Below are 15561 nucleotides of genomic sequence, written 5' to 3' on the forward strand. Positions count from 1 at the left end.
AGTTAAGAATACTGTGACACTTCTCTATACCTATCTGTTTATTCATTAAAACAAATACATTAAAACAAAACAAAACAAAACACAGAGGAACAAAACTGAGAAGCTTGGATTTAATAAAGACTGAATATTTACCTTGTTTTATATGGATACATACTCTTGTATGCATTAGGGAAAATATTACTCTATGAAGTGTCTCTTTATCAAAGAGATAGATGTATTTGCTTTATGCAAACCATTGCCCATTTAAAGCTTCAATGACTTGCTGTACTATTAGTTATTCCATTTGCTTAGCAAAATACTATGTAATATTCATGGCCCATAAATCTTTTCTCAAATCTTCACCATGAAATTTGTCAGTATGTTCTTTTCAGATACACTGTAAGGGAAGATAAGCAGAAAAGACTGGAAGGAACTGAGCCTTTCTCTTACAATGTAGAAGGTGGAGTGCAGCAAAGCTGCTCTGCTCACTGGGCTGTGACTCAAGAAGGCACTTTTTAAAGATCACTGCCCTGACTGAGCTTTACTGTGCTCTGACCTTGATCCTGGCAGCATCAGCTCCCATGCTAAAAGAACAAGACTTTCCAGGGTTTTAAAACATGGGTTTCTAAAATCTGAAGCACAACTGGTCCATTGTGTAAGGTAAAGTCCAATCAATACCTAATAGTTCGATAAAAATGATTGTACCTGTGGTCATCCACAGAAGTAGTAATGTTTTATCTGGAAAACCTGTTACTGCTCATAGTTCTACAGAAAGCCAAGTAAAGAACAGGTTTGGGGCCTGTTCTGGATTTGCTACCACAAATTCCATCTGCACTAAATTTAAATCCTGTATAATATTCATATTTATATTTTATTCTGTTTAATTTCTACCTCTTTCATATTACAATAATTTAACTTTTGTTTCCTATCTCTTCTGTCCCTGCCAGAATCGATTTACCTTAAGTTTTAAAACTACTCTTTTGTATTAATTTTACAGCTATTGTTTCCACCACAGAGCTACACATTGGTATTTTAAGGCTGATACCAATCCTTGTTCAATTTACTGCTGTGTTATTTTAGGGAGTCTCTTGTTCCCTTGAGCAGTTGGTCGGTACTTAGAAGTCCGATGAAATTAGCACTTCCTGTTACTTTCCCAGTCACTGGGCTTCAAATATTCAGGTGTTATTCCAGCTCTCTCTGGTCTTCCTTTCAGTTGTCATCAATTTATCCCTGAGTTACCTCAGTTTCCTGACCCCTTCCACAACCTTCAGACATATGTTAACAACCAAACTGTAGAGGACAGGGGACAAATTTTACAAAACTCAGCAAATTAAAGAGGGGATCTTGGGTTTTCTCAGCTAGATGCTGGAATTGAACTCTGAAGTATGCTTTCCTGTGTGAATACAGATTGGTAGGATGTTCTGTTGCATACTAATGTGAGCTGGAGATCTGCTGGATCTGCATGGGGTGAGAGAGGGGAGAAAGCTATTGCTGCAGCTCTCCCTGCTGTCTACCTTGCTATGGTTAAAGGAGGTAGGCCACTGTCTCTTGTGTAGAAACCAGCTGTGACAGCAGAAGATCATCAGCCACAGAGGGGGTCTTCTCTACAATGTCACTCCCCAAATAGCCATGTTGAAAATATTCTTTCTCTTCTTTTTCTACAGTACACCATTGCTGGAGTATTTGTAAGGTAATAAGTTAAAGTACTTAGTCCTTCATAAAAATTATATAGTGGAATGCAAAACCTAGCTTTCATAATTGTCCACTATATGAATAATATTTTATTATAGTTTTGTTCATTCATTCAGATATGCTGCTATGAATACACTAAGGGTAGTTTCAAAAACAAAAACAAAAACAAACAAAAAAGGCTAACAAACAAACAAAACCCACCCATTTTTTACCACTTACTGCTTTCATTTTTCTTACTGTAATTAATTTTGCAGTTCCCAAGTCTTAAAGACGTTTAGATGTAGAGCTTAGGGATATGGTTTAGTGGGGACTGCTAGCGTTAGGTCAGAGGTTGAATTCGATGATCTTGAGGTCTCTTCCAACCTAGAAATTCTGTGATTCTGTGATTCTCGGAATAACATGCCTACATTTATATTTCCGTTTAGTACATATGATTTATAGTATTATGCAAATATTTTCAAGGTTTAAAATACCCTGTTTATGCATTTTACTACTGATATGATGGGTTTGGATTTAAAAGATCTGAGTATTCTTTGCAAAGACTCTCTGATCCAAGTTCTTAAACTTTCAACAGAATTTATCTCTAAAAAATAAAATAAAATTCACATACAATTTGGTTACACAAATGAAACACTTTTTAATACCTTCTTTTCCTGTAGTTTCAGCACAAGAAGTTATTCTTGTTTTGCAGTTATAATGCTCTGTTTACATTAAATTCATAATTCTCTGTAGAAGTGTTCTCTCAGGATAGAAGTAAAACTGTTTGTTTTGAAAAGCAAATGGAGTTTTCCACACCATTTCTTCCTGATAGAGGATTTGAAGAAGACTGCCACTTTCAGTGGAGGAGGTTTTCTTATTCTTGGAGATAGCACAGCACCATCAGCAAGTATGCTATTTTTCTCAATTCTTAATACTTTTCTGATAATCTTTAAAAAGTTCCCATTTAGAAGTGTTAATCAGTCTCCACTACCATCGTATGGCCTCCCTGCTGGCATAAGCACTTTTTTGTACAAATGAAAATCTGTAATAGCAACTATGGGAAAATCCAAGACAGTCAAGCATATTCAACTTTTCCACTTTTCTATATATAGAAGGATAGATATTAGATATTCACGTGCAGAGTTACTGTTATAGTAACTCAGACCAGATACCAAAGACTTCACCAAACTTAGGAGTAAAAAACAGCTCTTCTCTTTTCTTAGCAGAAAAGATTTTTTTTTTTTTTTTTTTTTTGCTTGTACTCATGCATTGTGGACCCCTCTGCAAATGCATATTCTCCATGTCAACACTTTGTTTTAATATTAACCTTTGTTCTACATACCTATCTTTTTTTCTTCAGGTCCTTCAGACTGCACAGTTAAGATAAATATCTAGAAACCTCTCTCTTTATTTTAGCTCTCAGTTAGCCTGGAAGAAGTCTGTTTTGTCTGCAAGTAAGACTAAGAGGAAATAAAGATCAATTATCTGCTAGGAAGGCATGATTTGTTTTCACTTTCACTGAAGAAAGCTTCATTTATCTGTTGAATCTATAGAGACAGCTAGGCATTCTCTGTGCTAAATAACTATTGTGAATTACAAAAATGAGTTCTGGCTGCAACATCTCTTCTGTTTTCTCTGTATGTGGATGGCAAAAAAGGTTTGTATGAAATGAGCATCAGCCAGTGAAAATGCAACAGAGTTGCAAACAGAACAGATTAGGCTATCAAATATTGCCATTAAAAACAAATAAAATAAATCTTCATTAACCTTATATATTGCATCTACATCACTGGATTGTCAAATGGAAATTGGAGAAAGAGATACAAAGATAACAAAGAATGGTTCCTATCACCTCTTACTTGTTTATTACTATGGCAAAATACCATATTCAGCAAAAGTTCTGGAGAAGAATAACTTCTGTTACAACAAGAAATCAATGTTAAAGTCAGCAGGATGGATGATTCTTACTAGATGATTTTTATTTGTTATGAGATTAATGTAATTCTTCACTGAAGCATCAGTTTCCCAAATGAAAGAGATAGAGACATTGAAGACAAAAAGGAGATAGAATGTGTAGATACCTCTACATATATACACATATACATGTACATACACACAAACATGAACTCATATGCATATGAATATACATGAATTCTATAATTTCATAAGGCAGATGCTGGTATTTCTCACATCTCACATCTCACATCTTGATTGTTTATCAACAGCAGCATGCAGTTCTTATTTGGCTGCTTCCATCCTATCCTGTCTAGTTTGGTATCAGCTAATATGAACTATTTTTTTCATCACCTGCTAAACTTTTTAAATTTCTTCTGCCTGTATTTAATCCAGTGTGGTGGTTTTACTCAGGTGGGCAGCCGAGCTCCACCACAACCACTCTCTCACTCCCCCTTTCCTCAAAGAGGAAGGGGGAGAAAATACAACACAGAGAACTCAAGGTTTGAGATGAGAAAGGTTTAATTAAAGGGAAAGGGAATGGGGAGGAAAAAAAGAAACAAAAGAAACAATCAATCCGCGCGGAAGCACGGAGAGAGGGAAAAAAAATTATTCTCTACTTCCCATCAATGAGCGGTGTTCGGCCGCGTCCTGGGAAGCAGGGCCTCAAACGCGTAGTGGTTGTTCAGGAGGAACAGCCCGCTCCCCCACGAGAGCCCCCCCTTCTATTGCTGAGTGTGACATCAGGTGTTATGGAATATCCCTTTGGTTGGTTTAGGTCAGCTGCCCTAGCAATGTCCCCTCCCCATCACTTGCCCACCCCCAGCCTGCTGGCTCTTGGGGGCTTGGAAGGAGTCCTGATGCTGTGCCAGCACTACGCAGCAATAGACACAACACTGGAGTGATATCAGTGCTGTTCCAGCTATGAGTGCAGAGTACAGCACTGTGTGGGCTGCTGCAGGGAAAAGGTGACTCCAGCTCAGACAGACCCAACACATACAGCCACAAACTTTGTCACAATTACTTTCAATTTCACAACTACAATTTTCTAGATTAAAAAATATGGAGCAGTGTGAGAGGCAGAGAGACAGAGGCAGGCCATGTTACCCAGACAGTGTCTAGTTTCCAGTCAGACCTGGGCCTCACTGGTGCAGTATTGGAATTGTGCCTCACTCCTCTGGCTGAGCAGTTTCTCCATGCTGAAGAACAGATACAGAGAAAACATGGCAGTGTTTAGACATACCTCTGTATGACTATAACTCTTTGTAAGTCTTGTGTAACACTGGGATGTATTCACAAACAGGTGACTGACACATGGTGTGCCCCAGTCCCCTTTCAGCCTCCTCAGTAAGAATGAACCACAACACCAGGCTGGGTCTAGGCCTACGCCCCTCTATCTCCTGGACTGTGAGTGCTCCACCAGAAAATATAGCAGATAAAAGTAAAATACACTTTGTACTTCAGCTGCTAATCCTTTCTTTTAACAGAAAAGGTTTGCAGCATGACTAAACTGGTTGAAAGAGGGAGAGGACACAGTGCAGGCCACATCTCCTCTCACCAACACTGAGGCAAGAAGTGCAGGCTGCTGGTGCTGCTTTTCCTGCAGGACTGTGTGAAGGGAGATGGAGGCTGACAGCACAGAGGGGATGGGGCAACTCCTGATGACCACACAGTGCCACCCCTTGATGCTATCCACAAGGCAAAGCCATCTGGACTCACAAATGAGCGTCACAGGATAAGAGGGTGTACTGAAGAAGAGCAGAGCGGGATGGGCATCAGTGTACTCTGAAATGAGGGCATTGGGAGCAGCATCTCTGCTTAATTAACTTAAAACAGAATTGGCTTTTTATGGATGTTTGCCAACATTTACAAATAATGGCACGCTAATTAAAGATGTGTTACAAGGAAACTTGGCTGGAAGCAGACGTTTCATCAAACCCTAACACCCCATTATATCCTCCAGGACTTATTTTTTTTCTCTCAGTCCTGTGGGCCATAAATGATGTTAGTTAAACTGACTGAGACATACCTCTCCTCTTATTTCCAACAAGTAGTGTAATGCAGTACAAATTAGGATTCAAATGAAGATTTAACTTTTTTTTTTTTTTTTTTTTTTCCTGCAGTGATTATTCCTTTTCTTTAATAAAATTGAATGTTTGATTATAACTGAAGTCAATTGAAAGGGTTGAACTGCTAAGTTTCCGTAAATATTATGAAGAACCAGACTAAGGTTATCGTAAGCACGTGGCCTGTGAAGTTTTCCCTCTCAAGAAGTCATAGTTTGCCACACACAGAAGCACTTTAGTTATTTTTCTACTTGGGAAATGTCTTATTAGGTGATGATCCTTGGACTTGCAGATGGGGACAATCTCAAAGCAGAGAGCTGAGCTGATGATGGCCTGGGTGACAGCAACATGTTCAAACCTCTCTACCTTTTACACGTCTAATTTGTTTATTCATTTATTTTTGAGCAGTAACAGCAGGACAGTTTCTCTCTGCCCTGAATGGATTATTTGCTGTTTTGTATTCGCTGATTTTTAATAATAAGTTACCAGGAAGCATGATAACTTATAGTCATGGTTCAGCAGGAGACATGAGGATACGTTCCTCATGTTTCATACCCATTGTGTGCAATAGGTTAGTAACCTCAATTGAAACCTCAATTTGCAACTGTATGTGCAGGAAAAAAAAAAAACACATATATATATATATATTTATATTTATATAAATCATACATATAGCTGTGACACAGTTCAGGAAAACAGCAGTACACAGAAGAGTTGAGCTTCTCCAAGCAATTATTCCCTCATCAAAAGTATTGTCAAGTTTGCTATTTCCTTTAAGGTCTTAAAGTGCCATGAACAAGTGTGTGTGTAGGTGTGTGGAAGGAAATGTATATAGGAACATGCCAAAACTCTTTGATACACATATCTCTTATGCATATATGCATATTTATTAATATATTTATATACTCACAATGTATTTTAAAAAATCCACCATAACCAATAAAAATAAGGCAGCAAGTCACATGGCCAGTAAATGGTAAAATATATAAAATAAGTGTATTTATTCCCTGTTACTCATCATCCTAGTTTGTTCTAACAAAGGATATGAATTATTCATTTTAAAACACAATAAGAAAACATTCATAATTTTAATGGCCCAGGTAGGATATCTAATGAAAGACTTGTGAGTCAGGTTCATTGTAATGAGGAACATTTTTACAGGAACAGGTACTAAGTTTGAGAAATAGTCATAACTTTTTGTTCAGAGTAAGGTCATGAAAACAGCTGCATTTTTATTGGTAGAGAAAATAAAAAACTGATCACACATTATTATTTTTTTAAAATATAAATCACTGCATTAGTTCCCAACTAGTAAACCACTCTAACAACAAAGCAGATTACCAGCATAATAACAAGCACACACAAAGGAAAATTATTTGCAAAATTCAGATCAAATATAATGATTCTTGGCAACAGAGGTCAATGATAAAAATAATAAAAAAAAAGTTAGATCACATGATTTCTCTCCAGCATAATGTTCATTTTAATTACATGTTGATGTTATTACAGGTTAGGGAACCCATTGGGCATGGAAATAAATTGATTCCTGTGTAGTCCTGTGGTCCCATTTCCAGGTTGTCTGTGCAGAGTTCCCCATGATGGCAAATATCCTGAATTGCATGCCTAACTCCTGTTGATGAATAATGAATTACAGGATTAGTATAGTTGAATTCCCATTCAGCTAAACATTACCTCAGAGGAAGACAGAGTCAGTGCATGCCAGTTTAAGAACTGCACAATTTTAACTGCCTGTTAAAAACAGCACTATGAATGCACTAGCTGCATCAGGTAGTGAGCATATTAAGTCCATCCTTCCTTCCCTGGCCACGTCACTCCTTCCAGACTGCAGTATGGCTGCCAGCCTTTTCCAACATGCCCTCTGCAGGCTTGAGGCTGGCTCAAGGCTAACTGCTCCCTGTACAGTGGCACAGAGGCCTATGGGAGACTGAGACACCATGAACGGGGAACCATGCGGCTGCATCCAAGTGAGGCTGTATGTTCAGCCAATTCACCAGGACACCTGAGGGCAGTGGGATGTGAGGAGAGGAGGTGGAAGGATGACCAGCATACCAGCCACACCTGTTGGGCTGCATGGATTTGAGGCCAAGGATCAGATTTAATCAGTATTCATGGATTGTGTGTATGGATTTGGAGATGACTTTAAAATTGATTCTGATTATCAGGATTAACACAGCCATCTCAACTCTCCCTTTTTCTATATGAACTGTAATCTTTACCTGACAATGACATTTCAACAGGACACTGAAAATCTATTTCTTTTCACCTGCCAGGAAAGAACAAAACAAAACAAAACAAAACAAAACAAGAAAAAGAACAACAAAACCAGCCTTATTTTAACTTCCTTTTTTTTTTTTTTTTTTTTTTTTTTTTTTTAATTTTCTCTTCATCTGGAAGAATAACCATCTGTAATAAATATTTTTTTCCACCATTGAACATATTATTTCAAATAAGAGACAATTTTTCATAATTTGCCTGACCCATTGTTTTACGCAAACTCTAATTCTAATGGTCAGGATAACATACTAATTCAGTACAATACTAACCCATGCATTGACCTTATTTGAAAGGAATCTGATCCAGCATATGGTTTTAAATTTCTAGTCTACTCTTACTTAAAGCAATGTAAGCCTACAAGTTGATAGACTTAAAGATGTGTTTTATTCAAAAGGGAAAAGAAGAAACGCAAGCTCCTGAATTTTCACTATGACTGTATTCTGCAAAAGGAATGGACACAATGTCTTATCAAAGCAAGTACAACATAGAGACTGACATTCCAAAAATATATTAAAGGGTTTGATATAGGTTTCCTACACAAAAAGTCTAGGATTGTTGCAGCTTGAAAATTAAAATCTCTGGCATTGTTTCTGCAAAATCAAGGACCTGACTGGCTCAGGTGATTTTTAGGATTCTACCAATCAATAGACTGGGTGATATCAAAGAGAAAGGAAAAGGAAGTCAATGCTTCAGAACCAGAAGATCTCCATTGCTTGTCTTGTCTGGAAAACACCAAAGCCAGCCAGTGAGATAGGAGACTCTGGGACAAGATATCTGCATCTCAGTAAACTAAGTAATTAACTTTGTCATTATGGATAGGGTTGTACTGAAATTACACTAATTTTCACCTGGATTTAAGGAAAAATAGTTAGATCTAAAATTATTTTACTTGCCCCTCTTCCCTCATTCTATCTATCTATCTATCTATCTATCTATCTATCTATCTATCTATCTATTTCAACTGATGGTACCAACACAGCCAGCAAAATGTCCTGTCATTTTTCAGGAATTGTGTAAATGCGGTACAACAATTTTTTATTTTTGTTTTCCACAACCAGACAGAAATTCATGAATTTGTGGCTCTGGGAAAAGATTTATGTTATCTTTATTATTATTATTTTTTTAGATCAGGACCCCCAGATATATTCACCCTTACAACATTTATCTAACATACAATGAGGCCACGCTCTTGCTGAAAACAATAGAACCATTTATGAAAAATAAAGAAAAGTTTGAGCCAGACCTTGATCCTAAACAAACTGCTGACAAGGCAGACTGTGTAATTCCGGAGGGAATCAGCTAACAGTGGGCAGAATGTGGATCTAACAGGTATCAGAATTGTCTGGGTCAGATCTAGGGCCACTTGCATTAACATAATATTTTAGGATATTTTTCCTCACAATTTATCTTCTGGGGAAATAAGTAAGTCTTTTGCCTCTTGAATTACCATGACCTGAAATTACATGCTGTAGTGGGTTTACTTGGTAAGGTTTTGGTAGCAGGGGGCCATAGGGATGGCTTCTGTAAGAAGGATCTGCAAGTTGTCCTATGTTTGGTAAGGGCCCCACTGCTGACCAGAGCCAAGCCAAAAAGCGATATTGTTTTGCGCCTCTGTGAGAGCATATTTAAAACAAGAAAAAACAAACAAACAAACAAAAAAAACCTCTGTACCACGCACAGCAGCTGGGAGAGTGAGAGGAGTGAGGAACAGCCTTGCAGGCGCCAAGGTCAGTGAAGAAGGAGGGGGAGAGGTGCTCCAGATGCCGGAGCAGAAGTCCCCTGCGGCCTGTGGTGAGGACCATGGTGAAGCAGGATGTCCCGCTGCAGTCCGTGGAGTACCACAGTGGAGCAGGGTTCCACACCGCAGCCCATGGAGGAGACCACGGTGGAGCAGGTGGCCCTGCACCAACAGAGGCTGCCGCCTGTGGAAGACCCCTGCCGGAGCAGATTCCGGGCCTGTAGCCCGTGGAGAGGAGACCATGCAGGAGCAGGTGACCTGGCAGGAGCTGCTGCCCATGGGGGACCCAGGTTGGAGCAGTTTTCTCCTGAGGGATGGACCCCGTGGTATGGACCCATATCTGGAGCAGTTCTGGAAGAGCTGCTGCCTGTGGGAAGCCCACACCAGATCAGTTCATCAAGGACTGCATCCTGTGGGAGGGACCCCACAGCACAGGGGACTGAGAGTGACCGAGAAGGAGCAACAGAGAAGAAGCGCTATAGACTGACCATAACCTCCATTCCCCCGCGCTGTTCGGGGGCGAAGAGGAGGATGAGGGTGGATGGGGGGGGAAGGTGCTTTTGGTTTCTTTCCTTTGTTTCTCACTTCTCTAGCTTGTTAGTAATAAGCAATAAATCTTACTGTTTCCCTATGCTGAGTCTGTTTTGCCCATCACAATAATTACTGCGTGATCTCCTTGTCCTTATCTCAACCCTTGAGCCCTTTTCATTGTATTTTCTCCCCGTTCCTCTTAGGAGGAGGGGGAGTGAGAGAGCAGTTGTGGTGGAGCTCGGCTGCCCACTCGAGTGGAATCACTACACATGCTGAATGTGACCTGGAGAACTGGTGCTACAAACAATCATTGTGGAAAAACAAATGGGCTTAATAAGACAAATGGGTATAAGTTTAGCAATAACACCACCACCTGCAAATAGGCATCCAACAGGCATGTCAATTAAGACTTGGATTTAATCTCGGTGAACAAAATTAGTTGTGGCTGCTCTGAGGAAGACATTTTCTTCATCATTTTGTATTTTGAAATTAGATAGACCATAATTTGAAGTATCCAATTAACTAACAAAATCCATCTAAGGACAGAGACCAACTTCCTACTAGTTCCCAGAATGTTTTTTATTCTCACTACCAAATTGCTTCAGTTCAACAGTATATCTTTAAGATGTCTGCACATATCTTCCATGTGCGGACAATGTAATTTCATTTTTAAAACTGTTTAATCTAAAACAGGGCAATTACTCGGTCTTTACAAATCCACACCAGAGTTATAAACAATTATTCCAGGTTAGCTTCTTGGAATTAAGTTCCATACCTAAGCCTGATGATTAAAAAAAAACAACCAACCAACCAACCAAAAAAAAAAACAACCAACAACCAACCAACCAAGAAACCAAAAAGACAACTGATTTAGGTGTATGGAGTATGTTTTAAAGGTATGCAAGCCTTTGAAAACTTTTGTAAATGCTTAGATAGGTCTTAGATATCAAATGCTTAGATACATATCATATTTCCTTAGGCATCCATCAAGTTCAAAAATAATTGAACCATTTGTTTTGTCCAAGTCACACAATGAGATCTGTCATAAAATGCCCTGTAGTAATTATACTTCTGATTATAAGATCTGATTCTTTCTAATTTTGCTTGCTGCAATTCCCATTTCATTTTCATAGTTCAGGGTATTTCTCAGTGGATTTTAAATAAATAAATGTAGTCATATCACATTATTTTCTACTTCCTGTAAAATAGCAGTAAAAATAGGCATCCAGCATATTTTAATTGCCATTGTACTTTCTCAATTTGTTTAAGTACATTCAGATAAATGCCTGTGAGAATGTGATGGATCCAGAGGGAGCTCCGCTCATCACTTAATTTTCTTTGTTCACTCTGAGAAGAAAAAATAAAAAATAAAAAAAAGATTTTTCAGCAGAAACAGTGCATATGAACCTTACTGACATGATGTTAATTCTTCAGAAATAAGTCTATAATATTTGTGCAGAAATGGTAATAAAGTATTTGACTAAACTGAGAGAAACCTTAGTGTCTTTCAAAATGACATTCTTTATCTCTGAAGATGCCAAATGAGCTTTGGGATCCTTGAATAATAGCAGACAGTGGAGGTTGGGAAAGAAAGCATTTTATAGAGCTATTCTCACCTTGAGAAGTGATTATATTTCTTGTGCCTAGCATGGGATCCAAACCAAACAAATCTGGAAAACCAAACTGAAATATATATATATATATATATATATATATATATATATTTGTATATATATATATATTTATATACAAATATATATATATATATATATATATATATTTTCCTTCTCTTTCTTTGTCTATCACATTTTCTTCATCCAATAATTCCAGGAATAATTTTCCCATTCTTTAAGGGCTGCCATTGAAAATTGCTCGTATAAAATCTCTTCCCTGACTACTCCTGTGCTATATTCCTACTTAAATTCCTAGCTCAGCAAACATGTCCATGGTCTGCCAGAGATGCAAGAGAAATATTAAATCACACAAGACACACTACAGATAAATCAAATACATTTTTCCCAGTGTCTTTAAGGCTTAAAAGACCTGTCAGGGATGGGCATATCTGTGTGCTTAATTGCTTTCTGAAGTCAGAGTATAAGACATAAATATATATATAAAGAAGAGTAATTCCAAATAGCTTCTGGATCATAACATGTACAAATGCAATCTATAATTCAGGCTCTTCCACCAGACACTTGCAATCTCTCTTTGTGCAAAGTTTTCTTGCCCATTTTCAAAGAGTAAAGTTACCTGTGTTCATTCAGAACTTTCTCCTGTTCATCTGAATCATTTCTAGAATGTGGCATGTTACACAGCTAGTTCTCCTGGCTGCACCATCTCTGTGGATGAGATAATATTGTTTACTGTTACATGTCATTCTATAAAATTTTATTTAAGTGTTTTGTGGCATAAAATGTGCTATAGTAAAATAAAATGGAAAGTTTTAAACATTACAAATTATGTTTGTTAGGTGAATTTTAATATGTGCTCTGTGGTTTGGGCAAAAATTCTTAATCCAACAGAATAAACAAAGGTTTACTGTGACCAAGAAATATTTGGATGTACAAGTATGGATTATAAAGTAGATAGAGAAAAAACGATAAGCTGGACAAATTCTTTAGAATTTCTGAAACCTCTCTCCTGTACTGTCTTTACTGTGACCGGTAATAAGGGTGAATTTTTAATTGTATAAAGACATTTTACTATTAAAATGTTACATTGGTTACTTTGCTTTTTAACAAGGAACATCATTTAACTAAACTTGTAGTTTTGATAATGATTATGTTCTCTATGTGCACCAATATGCTTTTCTTAGAAATCTCCTGGTTATAACAAAATTAGCAACATTCTAGAATGGTTTAAAGTCATTTACTGAGGCATGCAATGTCCCCATGGTTTGGCAGAAATTCATGCTTAAGAGTGAAGTTCTAGTACAGAAATTATACAGATCACTTTTACAATACAAGAACTAGGCACATTTTCGGTTCTTTGCACACTGAAATTATTTTTTCCTTCTGGCTTATTGACCATGACTACTCCTCATGAAGTTTCAAACACAAGAAAAAAATGTTAAATGAGAAATATTAAAAAAAAAAAAAAATACTACAGGAATAAGATTTTCTACATATAGCAGCTTAATACTGTAGCTGCATGTACATAATCCTCATTCTGCTTACCTGTCCAGTAAAACTCCCTTGAATGACAATTCTGCCCAGCCAGCCTGAACTCACTAGTAAAATATAAGAACAATAGAATTATCATAGATTTTTTCCTTTTTTTTTTTTTTTTTTTTTTTTATTATAACAAAAATGACAAACAAACTATAATAGAAGAAAAAGAAAACAACTAAATCTTGGCAGATAGAAAAGCCTTTAAATTTAACTTCTCCTGACAATCTGTCTTGACATCCATTGTGAAGATGGAAGAGACCTGTAAAGAGAGGAAATCTGCTGTCAAAACTAATGCCCCAGGAATCAAATACTGAAAGCAGACTAGGAAGGCTGGATGAAAAGTCTTTGAAATATCTGGAGATTTCCTTGAGTGTAGGAAGCCTAGCTTTAAAATAACCTGTTTTATGAGTACGAGCAATGTGTGTAGCTTGCTATAGTGATTTGTCTATAAACAGTTTTTTATGAATATTCAGGTTGCTCATGTAATAGAAATTATCTTAGCAATATGAAGATGCTGAAACAGGAAATTCTTGTCTTTCCTCACTTTATCACTTTAAAAGGAGCATAAGAATAAGTACATAAGCATAAGTACAAGACATTTTTTAAGATGTCTTCTTGACATCTTGAACATCCTTGCCTTCTTGAACGTCCTTTTTCAATGTTGGGGAGGGCTAAAACAGTGTTTTCTGTTTAAAAATTTTGCATAACCAGATGATCTTGAAGGTCTTTTCCAGCCTTAATGATTCTATGATTCTATGATAGTCGTGTTGTCAAGAAAATAGTACCATGCAAAATCTTTAATCATGCTATTCTTTATGTGATAGAAATAGGAATTCTGTATTTCTAAACTTTCTGAAAAAAAACACAGAAGGGGTCCATACACAAGCTATAGTCAGAGTACACCTCAGTGTTTATTTGCACCTGGAACTGTGGATTTCAATATTGGTTTATTCCTAGGCCTTATATTTTCACCATGCTTTAGGCTAATTTGATTAATCCAAAATAAACTAAACTGAGGAATAAAAAGGCTGAATCTTTACATTGCCTTCCAATAAAAATAGTCATTTTTCAGTTGCCAAATAATTAGAAATCCTATTGTATCAAGCCTTCTATTATAGAAAGATATTCTGTTTTAAAATAAATTAGTCATTAAATGTACCACCTGGTCCTGGCAAATGCAAAATGAGATCTTAAAGAAGGTCCCTAAACATGGTAGCAATGAATTATTGAAAAAATATCCAGAGAAGGTTAGGAGAAAGGGCAGTCTGGCTGGTTTAGGAGAAGACTTGATTGGTGTTGAGAAAAAAAAAAAATGAAATAGTTGTTTAAAATAACAGGGGAATGACCTCTGTCACTCTAGAGACCCCTTCTACTTGAGTGTATTGGCAAGAATAACTATACATATACATTTTAAAATGTATTGTTTGTTTCTGATGGGAAAATACTAGGAAGGTAGGGTGAATGAGGGGATTTATTTTTAAATCTATCACGTGTAAAACAAAATGTACTGCAAATCCCGTTACCTTTGTTTGAGCTGTGGTTCTTCTACAGTAAATGGCAAATTTCCACTTGACTTGTCTGAGTGACTTCAGACTGGAGATCTGTGATCTCTTTTAGGGACATACTGTTATAAAAACGGATGAAGGGGTCCATAAGAATTTAAGCTGGCCTACCAAAGGGGAGTAATAACTTAAGGGCCATTTGCCGAGGCGATTGGCTCCGGGGCAGACGCGTTCTGCAGCGGAGCGGGGGATCGGGCCAGGCAGGGCTAATTTTTCTGGCATCGAGCCTACTTGAGGGAGCCGCCAGGACCCGGCAGCCCTCGTGAGGGAGGCTGATGAGGCGAAGGCGGAGCCAGCAGCGCCCCCTCCCCAGTCGTTCAAAAGCTGCCCCTAGGGAGCGTGGCGAACAGGGCGGGCAAACAGGGCGTGACGCGTCAGAAGGGAGTGGTGCGGCAGTTAGCGCGGCAGTTCGCGCAGGAAGGGCAGAGCGCTCCCCCCGCCCACACGAACACCTCCTTAATGACAGCCGTTAGCTAGGTCATAATGGTCTCCACCAGGCACTGTGCGCTCTCCAGGAAGTCGGTACACACCCAGACCGACTACCCGTTAAAAAATGCCGCAGTTCAGGTCACCGGATGCAGGGAGTGTCTGAGCCT

The 15561-nt window shown here is 38.0% G+C and overlaps 1 long non-coding RNA gene across 2 annotated transcripts; it reads right to left on the bottom strand.

The window, feature by feature from the left end:
* Positions 1-6522: 6522 nt before the first annotated feature.
* LOC311433365 lies at positions 6523-15129 on the bottom strand. Of its 2 annotated transcripts, none has more exons than XR_014690712.1 (4): positions 14927-15129; positions 13410-13662; positions 12484-12572; positions 6523-7299 (listed from the first exon to the last, which is right to left on the bottom strand). It is a non-coding gene; the product is annotated as an uncharacterized lncRNA (long non-coding RNA). The 2 variants fall into 2 exon arrangements; XR_014690713.1 differs by lacking the exon at positions 6523-7299 and adding an exon at positions 11114-11580.
* Between the last annotated feature and the right edge of the window lie 432 nt (positions 15130-15561).

Source organism: Aythya ferina, assembly GCF_964211825.1.
Source record: "Aythya ferina genome assembly, chromosome: 3".
NCBI classification, from domain to species: Eukaryota; Metazoa; Chordata; class Aves; order Anseriformes; family Anatidae; genus Aythya; species Aythya ferina.